Source organism: Hyla sarda, chromosome 7 (assembly GCF_029499605.1).
Source record: "Hyla sarda isolate aHylSar1 chromosome 7, aHylSar1.hap1, whole genome shotgun sequence".
NCBI lineage: Eukaryota > Metazoa > Chordata > Amphibia > Anura > Hylidae > Hyla > Hyla sarda.
The window spans coordinates 30823028-30840175 of NC_079195.1; the positions used below are offsets into that span (position 1 = coordinate 30823028).

At 46.9% G+C, this 17148-nt stretch overlaps 1 pseudogene; it reads right to left on the reverse strand.

Annotated features, from left to right (window-relative positions):
* Positions 1 to 10500: 10500 nt before the first annotated feature.
* On the reverse strand, positions 10501 to 10571 carry LOC130283604 (U2 spliceosomal RNA; annotated as a pseudogene).
* Positions 10572 to 17148: the final 6577 nt, after the last annotated feature.

Consider the following 17148-nt stretch of genomic DNA (forward strand, 5'->3'; position numbering starts at 1 on the left):
GGGTGCTTTATATACAATAAAAATGGATGCCAACTACAATGGGCAGAGTTACAATTAGAAATCAATTTCACAGTGAAAAGATGAAAAACAGTATGAACAGTCAATCACAGGCCTCAGTATGCATAAATAATAAAAACCGTCAAGAGAATACATTAAAATACAGACAGTGAGACTGATAAAACTGCAGAACGGAAACTAGAGGCCAAAAGCAAGCCACGCTCCCGTGGACCGGCAGTAGTGCACGAGAGTGAGGCTCACCGCGAGATAAACCTAAACAAACTGCGGTGTCTATGCAGGGCCATGTGGAGTTCGATCGGTAGTTAATAATAGTAAACAGTAGCGGGGTGGCTGGTTGTTAGGTACGCGTCATCATGGTAGGCGGCGGCCACGTGACTTGGACGGGCCGATAGCAGTAGCGGAGTGAACACACTCCGCATCTGTTATTCTGAAGCCGAACAGTGAGTGGCTGCACGCTGAACAAGATGGAGCCACGTGACCGCAACCAGCCTCTGACGGAGGAGGATCAGTGTGGGTTATAGTGACAGAAGAGGTATAATAGCAGCCAAATTAAGATAACAGCATCACAATGTATCTCTGATTATATAGATATATAATTAAATGTGGGTAATAAATAAGATAAATGTGTAGTGTAGTATTCTGGAGTGGGAGAAGAATAAATAGGAGTATATTAATGGAGTAAAAATGGGACTATATAAATGTAATTCATAATAAATATATTACCGTAATAGGTACCGTAAATTCAGCACGTACTATTATAGAGAAAATAGATCAACTATATAAAAAACACAAAATAAAACATGGAGTATGTATAAAAAGGAATGTATATATACAAATTATAAAGTGTGTGTGTGTGTGTGTGTGTGTATATGAGTATACATATAAAAGGATTAAATAAACTTAAAAAATTAAAGTTGTAAACATTAGTGCACATAAGTGTGTGTGTGTGTATATATAATTATTAATAGCAACAGGAGAATACAGCAGCACACTGCTAGCACAAAGATATAGATAAAACATGAGTATATAGATACAACATGAGAAGCTTTTCAGCTATGGTGCAGTAATGAAATAGTTAGATACTTAGCTAGCAATTTGGCGGCCAAATAGCTTGAACCGTCCCACCACGGTAAGGTGATCTCATTGGGACGGACCCTACACTATGAATATGCCTCTGTGTGAATAGATCAGCAGGCATTGCAAGGTCTGAAACATCAAAATCACCTTATTGTTGTTCCAGATCTTGCAATGCCTGCTGATCTATTCACACAGAGGCATATTCATAGTGTAGGGTCCGTCCCAATGAGATCACCTTACCGTGGTGGGACGGTTCAAGCTAAGTATCTCACTATTTCATTACTGCACCATAGCTGAATAGCTTCTCATGTTGTATCTATATACTCATGTTTTATCTATATCTTTGTGCTAGCAGTGTGCTGCTGTATTCTCCTGTTTCTGTATATTTAGCCCAGCAGCCTGCACCTGTAAGCCAGGTCCATATAATAGTTTGGAATCAATAGTGCTGGCCAACTTATTTCTTGTTTATAATTACTAATAGATGTATGTACACAAAAAAACATCCATGTACATATATAAATGTATTAAGCGAAAGAATGTCTAACTGTAATAGGAGTGCTATCACAGCATCCTAGTGTACACTAGTTTTATAGCTAGTCAAAAAGTGCTGTTGGAGACACCAGGATACTGTAAATATAAGAAATTGTTATAAGGAACTCTCAATTCATTTAAACCGAGGGGCATCAAAGTACCGAGCTTATAAATCCAGTAGTATGGAGAACCATTGGGAATTATCTTTTTGGAATACCTTCAATCGGAGTGATTGAAACGGTCCCAAAGTCGAAGTTATGTCATTCCACCAGGTGTTTGGACACACTATGTAACAGGAATCCAAATTTAGTGTTGCTCCTGTGTTTACTCACTTGATCACGTAGACATTGGATGGTGTGTCCAACATACTGTAGACCGCAGGAGCATTGCAATAGGTATACAACATACTTGGAGTTGCAATTTAAAAAGGTCTTAATTGGAAACGACTCATGGGTGACTTTAGAGGTAAATTCTTTCTTTTTGTTGGAAATGTCACAGCATTTATATCTCGAGCTTCCACATTTATAGCTCCCGGTTTTATTTATGTTGTTGTTGGCTTTGTTCTCAGTCTTTAACCTACTGGGAGCTATACTGTTCCTGAGGGTGCGATTCCTCATGAAAGTCAAACCTGGTTTTGGCGGAAGACAGAAGTTAAGGAAGGGATCCTGTAACAGGATGTGTCAATGTTCATTTAAGATTTTTCTGATGTCACTATTTTCCTTGCAAAAGTTAGTAATAAAGTTAATTAACCATTCTTTCTTTATTAGGATCCGTTGATGTTAGTGATGTGTTCTTATTATTGTGGTTCGTACTGGGTAATAGGCAGTCCTGTTGACTAAGCTCACTGGCCTTCACATAAGAAGATTCAATAAGTTTTTTGGGGTACCTTTTTAGCACAGAATCTAGCTTTTAGGGTATTACTTTGTTCTTGAAAGTCTGATACAGAGGAACAATTACACCTGATTCTCTTGAATTATCCATAGGGTATATTCGTGCTCGACTTTTTGTAGTGTGCACTCTGAAAGTGACTGTTGCTATCAACAGTCTTAGAAAATCTTTGGTTTGTAGGTTGCCAGAGTTGTTGTGGAACACAATGATGTCTAAAAATTCTGCATGATTGTTATAAACAGACTGTGTTAAATTAAGACCCCAGTTGTTCGTGTTAAGAGACACAAAAAATTCATTAAGATCAGAGGGACTCCCACTCCAGATAAAAAAAGATATCATCTATATATCTTTTATAAAAACGACAATGATTAAAAAGAGGATTGGGGTAAATATTCTGAATCTCAAAGAGGCCTACAAATAAATTAGCAAAATTTGGTGCCACCTTCGACCCCATAGCGGTGCCTGTATGCTGCGAATACATTTGGTGCTGAAACTCGAAATAATTGTGAGTCAATATAAAAATGTAATCCTTTTATTAAAAACTTCCTTTGAGCTAGGGGCATAGTGTCGTCTGATTCAAGAAAATATGATATTGCACTTAGCCCAAGTTCATGATCTATCACAGTATACAGTGAGGAAATGTTCATTGTTACAAGAAGGTATTCATTGCTCCATGGTATTTCAATCATATTTTTAATAAAATCTGTAGTGTCTCTCAGGTGTGATTCCAGTTTAAAAACATGTTTTCTCTATCGGCTCCATTGCTGTCTCTAGGAGGTGTGACACTATGGTAATAAAAAAAAAAAAGTCAGCTCCTCCCAGCAGGATATACCCGCCTTCAGGCTCTGAGCTAGCCAGTTTAAGCTTAGTGTCTGAAGGAGGTGGACTGGTCTGGGCTATCCAGATAAGGGCTTTTTTTTTTTCCTAGTATAGGGACATGTTTTTTTAAAGTCCATTTTCTTTTCTGTTTTCAGGTGGGGACTCAGGGACTGTGGTTCCCTGTTTCCCCATTGCGAGTAAGGGGGCACAGACATTGCGTATATGCGCTGTTAACCCCCCCCCCCTCGCCAACGGTCAGCGCCTGGGTGGTACCTCATGGGTCCGGGTCCCCCTATGTCTCTGCTCGTGCATAGCAGCCAGGCGTGATGCAGGGGACCATAAGCTGGCTGAAGACTTCACTGAATACTCCATTAGGTAAGTTCTTCTGACTGAGGTAAGTACCTTTTTCCACAGATACAGCCTTGCAACCTCTGGAGACCCCCTGTTTTGGCCCACCTCAGTTTTTGGGGCTTTTTTAAAACGGGCTGCATTTGCTGGGGGAGCAGTTTCACTAAGGGGGCATATATTACAAACATTCCTTTATTGTGTGTGTGTGTTTTTTGGACACTACTTATCGCCCCGTATGCGGCTGTCAGCCGCGGCGCTTTTCAGCTCGAGCGCTCTCAGCGCCGGCATATATCTCCCTTCACATCGCCTTATACGCGGCTGCAGCCGCGGCGCTGTTATGAGCCGGGTGCTTCAGCGCCGGCTCAGTTTTACTTTCATTTTGCCGGCAGAGGTTGCCGGCGCTCTGGCCGCCCGCTCTGTTCCCCCGAGCACATATACAGTTATATGGGCGCTCGGGACAAGGAGCGGGCGCCATGACACTTCTTCGTTGACGTTTGTAGCTCCGTCCACTGACCGGGGGGGGGGGGGAGCTCTCAGGCGCGAAGCAGCGCCCAATCAGCACCGTGGGTGAGATTTTCTGTGTTTAGGGGTCAGTTACTCCGTGCCTTGCTCCAGGCACGCCCCTCCCTTCCTATTGGCTGGCCTTATGAGTCTAGTTGCTGCACGGAGCAATGTCTCCTCACTGCAGCTGACAGGGGACACAGATCTGGGTGAGAAAGTGCCTGCCTTCTCCTTTTTAACCCATTATGTCCGTACCCAGGGCTGTTCATCCCTCTAAACAGAAACCTGGGATTTTAGTGACTTACTATACCTGTAAGCACTGTAATACCAAGATGCCTGGATCCGCTGAGCCCGCTTGCTCTGCCTGCTCCCCCAGAGCCCCTGGTGCCCCCTGATGCCCCTTCGGTCCCGGTGGGTTCAGCCGCTCCTCCAGCCTGGGTTTCTTCCCTGACCCAGTGTATGGCTGATTTGTCCCAAGTCTCCCGTTCGGTGGCTGAGGCCTCCCGCGAAATGGTGTCCGCTTTGAAGGGGTGATCCCGGCGCAGGACCTCTGAGAGGGCCTGCTCTTCGTCCCCTCGTACCTCACGCTCTCACAAGCGTTCTAGGGGTGCCTCGTCTGACTCTTCCATTGAGTCTTCGGATAGACGTGGGCGTTCCCCTCGTGGGTCCCGCCCCTCCCTATCATCTGGGCACAAATGTCGCTCCTCTAGAGGACGTTCTCGGAGTCGCCGCTCTGCCACGCCAGAGCCGCGTACCCGGTCTGGATCGCCCTCTACAAGACTGCCTCTACTAATTCACATTCCCCTGGTGAACTAGTGGACGAGGCTTCCAAACCGGCATCTGACCCAGGGGACCACTTGGACTCAATTTCTATGATGAACTCATTGGTGACTGCCATAAGAGACACCTTTCCCTTGGAGGACCGAGGAACTTCGGATGTCAATCCAGAAGTATCCTTTCATCGTACTAAGCCAGTACCTAAAAGGTTCAGCTCTCTCGCTGACTTTGATGGCATTCTGGAATCCGCATGGAAACATCCAGACAAGAGATTCCCGGGAATCAAGACAATTCAAGAACGTTATCCATTTGACAAGGACCTTGTCGCTAAGGTGGCTTCCCCTCCCTCTGTGGATCCACCAATCTCCTGGATCTCTAAGGCGACTACACTGCCTCTGGCAGATGCCGCTGCCTTCATGGATCCCACGGACAAGAAGGTAGAATCTTTAGCGAAGTTCGCTTCTGAAGCAGCTGGCTCTTCTCTTATTCCCATCTTCGCCTCGACATGGGTGTTCAAGGCCCTGTCGAAGTGGTGCCAAAAGCTCCATCAGGATATCTTAGCGGGATCTCCCCCCAGAGGATCTATCTGCTCTGGCTCTCCAATGCGCTAAAGCTGGGGACTTTCTGTGCGCAGCTTCCATGCAGTCAGCCCGCTGTTCTGCCTTTGCTGTGGGTCACTTAGCGGCCCTCCGCCGCTCTGTGGCTTAAAGCTTGGAATGCGCCTTACGGGCGGCCGTCTTTTTGGCAAAAGCCTTGATGAGATTCTCTGAGGCAATGGGAGGTAAGATTTCCTTGTTACCTCAAACTAAGGCTTGCCCTACTTCCCAAAGGAAGTACTTTTTCCTTTTGGTTCTTTCGGACCTCTGGCCCCAGTAAAGGGTTCAGGCAGGCGCCCTCGCAGGACAAGAAGGCTCCCTTATTCCGGGCACGCCATCTTGGAAGTCGGACTCCAACCGGACAACCGCAAACCCACTTCTGCATGAAGTGAGGCCCCCACCCGCGGTTTCTTTTCGGGCGGAAGGTCGTCTCTTGTTTTTTTTCAAGACATCTGGACCTCACACATTCAGGACCCTTGGGTCAGGGACGTGGTGTTCAACGGTCACCGGATCGAATTCGCCTCCCTTCCGATGGATCGCTTCTTTCGATCCCGGGCCCCCCCCCCCTGTCTCCTCTTCTGGTGAAGCAATTTCGGGCGGCTCCCCAGTCTCTGCTTCTCCAGGGAGTTATCGTTCCTGCCCCTCCGGGGGAACGTTTTCGGGGTTTCTATTCAAATCTTTTTGTGGTCCTCAAGAAGGACTGTTCTGTGCGACCAATCCTAGACCTCTAGCGTCTCAACAGTCTCCTTCTGATCCGCCACTTCCGAATGGAATCTCTTCGCTCGGTGGTGGCATGGAACAAGGGGAGTTCCTTCATCGATGGACATCAGGGATGCCTACCTCCATGTGCCAATATTTCTGGGCCATCATCGGTACCTCTGCTTGCGGTACCTCTGCTTGGGGCATTTTCAATTCGTAGCCCTCCCCTTTGGTCTAGCCACGGATCCTCGGGTCTTTACAGATCCTTGCGCCAGTGATGGGCTTGTTGCGGTCGAGGGGTATCTCGGTGATACCCTATCTGGACGACCTTCTCATCAAGGCTCCAACCAGTGCCCAGACTCTGGAGAATCTGGATGTCACTCTCCACACTCTGATTATCTTCGGGGGGATGGTCAACCGGGACAAGTCAGTCCTCCGTCCTACCCAGTCTCTAACCATTCTGGGATTTTGATTAATCCGGCCTTTGCCCGAATTTGTCTTCCGCCGGACAAACGTCTGGCGCTTCGGACGGGGGTCCGCCCCCTTCGGACCCAGGTATCAATCTCCATCCGCACTTGTATGGAAGTCCTGGGTCGGATGGTGGCAACTATGGAGGCCGTACCCTTTGCCCGTTTTCATTACAGCCCCCTTCAACTGGCGATTCTCTCTCGATGGTACAGGTCTCCTCTGTCCCTCGATCGTCAGATTGTTCTCCCTCTTAGGGTCCGTCAGTCTCTGCTCTGGTGGCTGCGCTCCCCCTTTCTTCTCTAAGGGCGGTCCTTTATTCCCCTTCACTGGCAGGTTGGTACAGCAGATGCCAGCCTGTCGGGCTGGGGCGGCGTGTTCTGGGATTGGACGGTTCAGGGACTCTGGTCTCCTCCGGAGACCCTTCTTCCGATAAACATATTGGAATTACGGGCGATTCTTCTTTGTCCTCTTCATTGGGAGTCACGTCTTCAGTCCTGCCCTGTCCGCGTTCAGTCGGACAACGCCACGGCTGTGGCGTACATAAATCAATAGGGCGGCACTCGCAGATCGGCAGCCATGGCCGAGGTGACCAAGATTCTCACCTGAGCGGAGAACAAGGTTCCGGCCTTTTTCGGCAATTCACATTCCGGGAGTGCTAAACTGAGTAGCGGACTTCCTGAGTCGGTCCTCGCCCGCCCCGGCGAGTGGTCTCTCCATCCGGAGGTCTTCACGCTGCTCTGGGGCCTCTGGGGCATTCCAGACGTGGATCTCTTCGCGTTTCGGCACAATCGGAAAATTCTTCCGTTTGTGTCCAAGTCCGGGACCCTCAGGCTTTGGCCGTGGACGCCCTAGTGATTCCTTGGGTGGGGTTCGCCCTACCTAATCTGTTCCCTCCTCTTCCGCTCCTTCCCAGGGTGCTGAGGAAGCTCGAGGCAGAGGACGTCTCCGCCATTCTGGTAGCTCCAGATGGGCCCCGAAGGTCGTGGTACGCCGACGTAGTCAAGCTCCTGGTCGACGCTCCTCTGCGCCTTTCGCCCCACCCGGACCTACTATCTCAGGGTCCTCTTTGCCGCCCCAATTTACAGTCGCTGTATTCGGCGGCGTGGCGGTTGAGACCGCGGTTTTGAGGGCCGCGGGTTCTCTTCCCCAGTCTTTCACACCATGCTCAAGGCTCGTAAGCCCTCCTCCGCAAGAATTTACCACCGTACTTGGCGGTCTTATTTTCGTTGGTGCGAAGCTCAGGTCTTCTCTCCTTTTTGCAGTTGGGGCTGGAACTGGGGTTGTCTCTCAGTTCTCTTAAAGGTCAGGTTTCGGCCCTTACTGTTCTTTTCCAGCGGCCCCTGGCTTCTATTCCTCATGTCCGGTCCTTCCTGCAAGGAGTGGCGCACACTGTTTCTCCTTATCGGTCACCTCCGCCTGCCTGATTACTTATCTGCCCACCCAAGGGACGGCTTTGGTACGTCCCACGGTCTGTGTCCCCCAATGGAGCCGATAGAGAAAAGGAGATTTTTTAACACTTATCGTAAAATCTCTTTCTCGAAGGAGCCATTGGGGGACACAGCTCCCGCCCTTTTAGTTTTTTTTCCTTTGGTTCTCTGTCCGAGGGTGTATTCAGTTTTATGTTTTTTTCTTCTGGTTCTCGGACAGTTTTTGGGTCTTTCTTTAACCTATTGGTCTCCTCCTATTGCTCTGGAACTTAAACTGATTAGCTCAGAGCCTGAAGGCGGGTATATCCTGCTGGGAGGAGCTGACTTTTTTTTATTACCATAGTGTCCCCTCCTAGAGACAGCAAGATACACCCACGGTCTGTGTCCCCCAATGGATCCTTTTAGAGAGATTTTACGGTAAGTGTTAAAAAAAAAATAAATAAAAAAAATCTCCTTTTTTTAAATAAAATATCAATATAATTAGCCAGGTTGGCTGAAATGGAATTGACCCCTGAAATAATGGGGTGACCCGGGGGGTTCTTTTGGTCCTTATGAACTTTAGGTAGATAATAAAACAGTGGAAGGGCGGGTTCAGTGGTCATAATGTAATCCCTTTCAGCCTTATCCAGGACTCCTTTGGTGAAACCAGATTTTTTTTTAGTTCCTCCTTATATTTATCAGTGGGATTGAAGGACAAAGGTATATAATAAGTCGTATCAGATAGTAACCTCAAGACTTCTATTATATAGTCCTCAGATTGAGAATCATTATCCCACCCCCTTATCTGCGGGACGAATGACAATAGTATTGTTATCTGATTAGTGTTTTCAAGGCAGCACTTTCAATTTTGGACATGTCGTCAGATTTTGGACCTGGTTTCAGTCAAATTATTCAAATCTGAGGCTACTAAGGCCGAGAATGTATCTATGTAGTTGCCCTTGGATTGAATGGGGAAAAAAAGAGCATTTAGGGCATAGGTGAGAATGGATCAGCATAGGATCCAGAGATACAGTGTGAGTATCAGGAGGATGGGTTTCTTCGCTGTTATTGCAATCTTTGACAGCAAAGAAGCGTTTAATCGTCAGTTTCCTAATGTAATTGTTCAGGTCCATAAATAATTCAAAACTGTCGGCCTTGGATGTAGGGCAAAAAGAAAGGCCCCTTTCTAAAATCTTCATCTCACTCTCATCCAGGACGTAAGAGAGAGAGATTGAAGATTTTGACTACACCATTTTTGAGTGGTTTCTCTTTTTTTCTTTCTCTCCTCCATTTTCCTCCTCGCTTCCTCTGCCTTTTCTTTTTACCCCAAGCGGGGGGGGGGGTGCACGCAATGTGAATCATTTCTAAAGGGGGGAGTTCCAGGGTTAATGGAGGAGGATTGTGGACAGTGGGAGGTAACCCTAAAAAACTGGTGGAGTTGTGGGTGTGTAAACTGATAGGATATCATTGGTATCTGAGGGGGGGTGTAAAGAGAGTTCAATATCCAAAGTGTCAGTATTCGGTGTGAAAAAGAGCTGATGTTCTGAAGAGTGTCTGTCTGCTTTTTTTTTTTTTTTTTTTGCTTTAGAGCCGAGGCGCGTGCTCTCTATCACCCAAAGTGCAAGAAAAAGTGCAAACGTGTCACACTAAAAAAACGTGCACAAAGGATGTGGTCTATCGCTAAGCCCTTCCCCGACAGGAGAGAGGCCCCCAACAAACCTACCCTTCACCTCCGGCCAAAAGGCGCCTACAAGCATCCAGGTTCGATGCCCCTTTTCGCCGAAGCTACTAAGGAGCTGAAAATGCTCCTGGCTTCAATCTAGGCGTTAACCAAGGTATCAGCCAAGGAGCCGTATACTGATGGCATCTTGACCGAAGCCAAGATGCCCAGGGGTTGCAGGGAGGTGAGGAACCTAATGGCCACACACACCTCCCCTAGACCGCCAGGAGGGACACCTAGAAGGGCTACTGCATCCGGACAATCCTGTGTACAAATAAAGACACAATCAAAAATAATAAATAAGTGGACGAGTGCAGATATACTGCCCGGTCATCCGGCCGGATCTATAAAAATGTCCCCGCTCCTAGCCAGAGGGCCGGGATACCAAGGGTGAGTGCCAAAGGTGAAGAGTATATGGTGCAGTGTGTTCACTCAGTGAGTTAGAACACCCAGTGAGTTTCGGCACCTCAGGGTCATCACTCCCCAAGGCACAGACGTACCTCGGCTCTACACCCCCCCAACCTCATGGCGAGACCCGGAGGGAACAGGTCACATCAGGACAGCTGTCGAGCTGATTCCTCAGAACCAGCCCTGTAACGCCCCGATACACCTGCTTCCTCCATGCAGCACCCATCCCCACCAATCCCATACTGGCGTGACTCCCCACCAGCATGAAACTGATAAGAACAGATACTACACTTGATCTTAGCCAAAATGCCGAGATGAGCATCTGTCTATGGGAGTGATATGATGTACAGTGATGATGGAGTCATCAGCAAAAACTACACAGTTATTAGTGTGGCGACCAGATGGGAGATCTTTTTTTATTGTTGAGTGTTGGAATTAACCAGTTCTAGTATATCATGTGGGATGTCTGATGGTAAAGGAGGGGTACCATGCATGAGGTTGGGATTGTGGATCTGACTGTATGTATGGGAGGAATATGCATACTGTTAGCAATATAAGACTGTTCATACTGTTTTCGTCTTTTCACTGTGAAATTGATTTCTAATTGTAACTCCGCCCATTGTAGTTGGCATCCATTTTTATTGTACATAAAGCACCCTCTTGTGATGTGATATATGCAAGTCTGAGGAAGGAGGACTGACCCTCCGAAACGCGTCAATTGGTTATGTACTTTAATAAACATAGTGCTCTATAGCTAGCACTTTAACCCTATTTTGGCTTCCATCTTGATGCTTCTGGAACCCTGAGCAGCGCCTGCTGAAAAGGTTTCTTTTTTTCGACTACTCTGCACATTTTAGGAACTGTCCGGAGCAGGAGAGGTTTGCTATCTGGATTTTCTTCTGCTCTGGACAGTTCCTGACATGGACAGAGGTGTCGGCAGAGAGCACTGTGGTCAGACAGAAAAAAAAAAATTCAAAAAGAAATTAACTTCCCTTGTAGCATACAGCCGCGAATAAGTACTGGAAGGATTAAGATTTTTTAATAGAAGTAATTTACAAATCTGTTTTAACTTTCTGGCACCAGTTGATAAAAAAAAAAAAAAAGTTTTCCACTTGAGTTCTGCGTGCAGGAAGGACAGATACAGCCTCTTGTAGTTGTCAAAATGCAACCGATTTTTAGGGTCTATTCACACGTACAGTATTCTGAGCAGAATTGATGCACAGGATTTCAAGCTGTGTTCAGTTTACATTGAAATCTGCAGCAGAAAATTCTGCGCAGAATACAGTACATGTGAATAGACCATTAAACATACTGACCACCAGAGGGCGTTGTGGTAGGAGAGAAGTATATTAGGAATGTCTCTGAAGGTGAAGATGCCCTGCAGTGATCACAGCGTGTGCCCTGCATGCTACCAGCGTGGAAATATTTATCAGATGCCGAGTGCTGTTTGCATGCCTGATCATGCCACAGAATTTTATAGCTCACAGAGCATTTTATACATAGTACATTACACCTGAGTTAGATAGTGGGATCAAGCGTGCAAAATGTTACACACTATAAATATGTGGTGATGTATGGATGGTTTGACACTGGAGCAGTGTTTCCAAACTGGGGTGCCTCCAGCTGTTGCAAAACTACAAGCAAGCCCGGACAGCCGTTGGCTACAGTGCCATGGGTTGCAAACCTCTTGATAATGTTGCGCACTGTGGACAAAGGCAAATCTAGATCTCTGGAGATGGACTTGTAACCTTGAGATTGTTGATATTTTTCCACAATTTTGGTTCTCAAGTCCTCAGACAGTTCTCTTCTCCTCTTTCTGTTGTCCATGCTTAGTGTGGCACACACAGACACACAATGCAAAGACTTAGTGAACTTCTCTCCTTTTTATCTTCTTTCAGGTGTGATTTTTATATTGCCCACACCTGTTACTTGCCCCAGGTGAGTTTAAAGGAGCATCACATGCTTGAAACAATCTTATTTTTCCACAATTTTGAAAGGGTGCCAATTATTTTGTCCAGACCATTTTTGGAGTTTGGTGACATTATGTCCAATTTGCTTTTTTTCCTCCCTTTTTTGGTTTAGTTCCAATACACACAAAGGGAATAAACATGTGTATAGCAAAACATGTGTTACTGCAATCCTTTTCTGTGAGAAATACTTCATTTTCTAGAAAAATTTCAGGGGTGCAAAATTTACGGCCATAACTGGTCATAAAAAGAATTGCATTCTATTAATATCAATAATTATTTATATCTGTAAATAGTAATATTGTTACTTATCATTAATAAATATCTGATATTAATATATTTTTATTATATGTATAAAGAATTTTTAATCTAATATTGGTTTGCTAATGTTAAAATGTATTAATATTGTATCCGTATATACTCGAGTATAAGCCGAGTTTTTCAGCACGATTTTTCGTGCTGAAAACACCCCCCTCGGCTTATACTCGAGTGAACTCTCCACCATCAGTGGTCTTCAACCTGCGGACCTCCAGAGGTTTCAAAACTACAACTCCCAGCATGCCCGAGCAGCCATTGACGCAACGACGCAGAGGTACGTTCATTGCCAACGTACTTCTGCGTCATCGTCCAGGCAACGCCTCTATTCTGGGCCCAAAGCGCGGAGAAGAGGCGCCCCCCGGTGAAGATAGCAGCCCGGAACCACTATCCCACCGGACGACAGTCCTGCAGCACCGGACAGTCCTGCAGGACTGGACCAGCGCCGAGCGGAGGTGAGTACTGTACAGAACTAAAGGGGGGTGAGAGGGGGCTGGATGATGTCGAAGGCCGCAGTGGTCTTCAACCTGCGGACCTCCGGAGGTTTCAAAACTACAACTCCCAGCAAGCCTGGACAGCCGATGGCTGCCCGGGCTTGCTGGGAGTTGTAGTTTTGAAACCTCTGGAGGTCCGCAGGTTGAAGACCACTGCGGGCGGATGATGAAGGGGGGGGGGGGGTGGGAGATGATGAAGGGGGGGGTGTGGGATGATGAAGGGGGGTGTGGGATGATGACAAGGGGATGATGAAGGGGGGTGGGGATGATGAAGGGGGGTGTGTGGGATGATGATGAAGGGGGGTGGGGATGATGAAGGGGGGGTGTGGGATGATGACAAGGGGATAATGACAGGTGATGATGATGAGGGTCTGGATGATGACAGGCGGTAATGATGATGATGAGGATGTTAATGACGGGGGTCTGGATGATGACAGGGGGGGATGATGTATTTCCCACCCTAGGCTTATACTCGAGTCAATAACTTTTCCTGGGATTTTGGGTTGAAATTAGGGGTCTCGGCTTATACTCGGGTCGGCTTATACTCGAGTATATACGGTAATATTAAAAAAATTCATATGGAAATAATAGCACAGACTGCTATGCTATTTCATAGCAAAAATAAGATGGAAACCAAGGAAATATAAACAAACGAACAGTGTGAACCCAGCCTTAGAGTCTATTTACACGGGCAGAATTCCACCTCATATGAAAGCCCAATAGACTTCTATGGGATACTATACTTCCACACCAATTCCACACAGAAGCCAGAAATCATCCAAGGAGCGGAATCGGTGCAGAAATTCTGCCCGTGTGAATAGACCCTTAGGGTTCTCTCAGACCACCTTATGGTTGTCTAAAAAGGAATGCTACTTTATACTATACATTGTAACTCTTTATTTTTCCTATCGACTTACATTTAAAATGAAAGGGTTGGAATATTGTTTGGCATACAACAAAACTGAACCAAACAGAAATCTCCAGCGCCGTACAGTTTTTAAAGACTAAAGGGGGGAGATTTATCAAAACCTGTCCAGAGGAATAGTTGCTGAGTTGCCCATAGCAACCAATCAGATTCATTTTTTAAATGACCTCTGAAAAAAGAAAGAAGCGATCTGATTGGTTGCTATGGGCATCTCAGCAACTTTTCCTCTGGACAGGTTTTGATAAATCTCCCCCCCCCCCCCCCCCCCAAGTCTTCAAGTTGCATGTACGTCGCTGGAGATTTATGCTTCTTCTATATCTTTTGGCGTTGCCCTGCACCACCTGAGTCGTAGAGGGGGAAGAAGGGATCGGTTTTGTAAAATTAAACACAACAAAAACCCAGTGTGCACCCAGCCTTACGACTGTATGCAGTTACTTGTGCCTGTTTTCACTCCTACAGTAGATGGATTTGTTGAGCAAGTTTCCCAGTATACAGGTCCTTATCGCCATCTCACACGGCGGTTGGGAGAGGTCTGTTACCACAACAAGTCTCTGGCTCCCAGTACAAACCTTCTACTTAACTGCACATGACGATAGAGACACAGACACACACAGACACACACACACACACACTTCGTCTTTACATAGTTGAATGCGCTGACAACAAAATCACACAAAAATTATCAATCGAAATCAAATGTATCAACCCATGGAGGTCTGGATATGGAGTCACCCTCAAAATCACAGTGGAAAACCTCACTACAGGCTGATCCAACTTTATGTAATGTCCTTAATACAAGTCACAATGAGGCTCAGTATTGTGTGTGGCCTCCACGTGCCCTTATGACCTCCCTATAACGCCTGGGCATGCTCCTGATGAGGTGGGGGATGGTCTCCTGAGGGATGTCCTCCCAGACCTGGACTAAAGCATCCGCCAACTCCTGAACGGTCTGTGGTGCAACGTGGCGTTGGTGGATGGAGCGAGACATGATGTCCCAGATGTGCTCACTCGGATACAGGTCTGGGGAATGGGCGGGACAGTCCATAGCATCAATGCCTTCCTCTTACAGGAACTGCTGACACACTCCAGCCACATGAGATCTAGCATTGTCTTGTATTAGGAGGAACCCAGGGCCAACCGCACCAGCATATGGTCTCACAAGGGTCTGAGGATCTCATCTCAGTACCTAATGACAGTCAGGCTACCTCTGGCAAGCACATGGAGGGCTGTGCGGCCCCCCAAAGAAATTCTACCGCACACCATTACTGACCCACCGCCAAACCGGTCATGCTGCAAGATGTTGGAGACAGCAGAACGTGAAAAGTGGTCTGTGGTCACCGCCTGCAGGACCACTCCTTTATAGGGGGTGTCTTGCTAATTGCCTATAATTTCCACCTGTTGTCTGTTCCATTTGCACAACATCATGTGAAATTGATTGTCAATCAGTGTTCTTCCTGAGTGGACAGTGGGATTTCACAGAAGTGTCATTGACTTGGAGTTACATTGTGTTGTTTACGTGTTCCCTTTATTTTTTTGAGCAGTGTGTATATATATTTCTGGCTGCCATAATCCTATGGTTATCAGTGGGAGCTGTATAGATCCTTATGTGTTGCTCCCCTAGCGATGGCTGCTGGAAGACTGAACAGTATAATTTTATATTCTTAGGGCAGGGTCACACACAGCGCATCCGTTACGTATCTGATGCTCTGGATGCTCTACTGCCCGTCCCTAGAGTGTGCCTCCAGCTGTTTTTTTCCCCATGTCCTGTTCGCAGCAGCAATCCGCATCTACAAGCAAACACAGAGGGAGCTGCGATTTTGAGCTCTCCAGACGTTGCTGCTGCGAACAGGACACGAGGAAAACAGCTGGAGGCACACTCTAGGGACGGGCAGTAGTGCATCAGTTTTTTCCTGGAATACCCCTTTAACACATAATATACAGATTATAGTGGTACAATGCAGGTGAGCCCTGGGGACTGGCAGGGACTCACGCTGATAGGACTGTGAGATGCATATCCTGTACTGGGACATCACAAGTCTGTCCTGTAATCCCCCTTGTGTCGGAGCTGTAACTGAGGCCGCTCTGCTTTCCCAGCGCATGCAGCAGATTTATTGCAAATATTTATGACTCCTTTCTTCTAAATGGCGCTTGTAGAAATCCATACACATCTATGGAACTGATTTCCAGTCTCAGAAATGTGAGCAGCCAATCTGTCACGTGTGAATATACCTCTAAGGCTGGGTCCACACTACGTTTTGTCCCATACGGGAGCGCATACGGCAGGGGGGAGCTAAAACCTCGCGCTCCCGTATGTGACCGTATGCGCTCCCGTATGCCATTCACTTCAATGAGCCGACCGGAGTGAAACGTTCGGTCTGGTCGGCTCATTTTTGCGCCGTATGCGCTTTTACAACCGGACCTAAAACCGTGGTTGACCACGGTTTTAGGTCCGGTTGTAAAAGCGCATACGGCGCAAAAATGAGCCGACCAGACCGAACGTTTCACTCCGGTCGGCTCATTGAAGTGAATGACATACGGGAGCGCATACGGTCACATACGGGAGCGCGAGGTTTTAGCTCCCTCCTGCCGTATGCGCTCCCGTATGGGACAAAACGTAGTGTGGACCCAGCCTAATATGGTTCATAGACGCAATCAGTGATTCTAGGTCCGGCTGCATGTAAAATCTGTTGTCACCTCCCCCCCCATTCACTTCTGATCCCATCAATCCCAGTGACCTCTCTGCTGAACGTGGAGCGGTAATGGGGTTGGGACCTTGCCTGGGGCAATGTCACCCACAGGGATGCAGAGCACTCTGCTCCACATAGGACAGGCTGGACCAGTCCTCCTCACCATGAACCCTGCCCGGGGCCCGCTGCTGTGTCTGGGACTTGCTCAGCAGGTTATCTAATTACATTTTCATGACTACCAGCAGTGAAAAACACCACAAATCTGAGGAAACAAAAAAAAAATAGCTCTCGGGGACACATAATCCTGATGTAACTGCGGCCTCACATCTGCGTCTTCCCATACAAGACCCGAAAAACATCAGAGCTCCGTGACTTTTAAAGGGTTTTTTTTTTTGTTATTTTTTTTAAATCAACTGGTGCCAGAAATTTAAACAGATTTGTAAATGACTTCTATTAAAAAAATCTTAATCCTTCCAGTACTTATTAGCTGCTGAATACTACAGA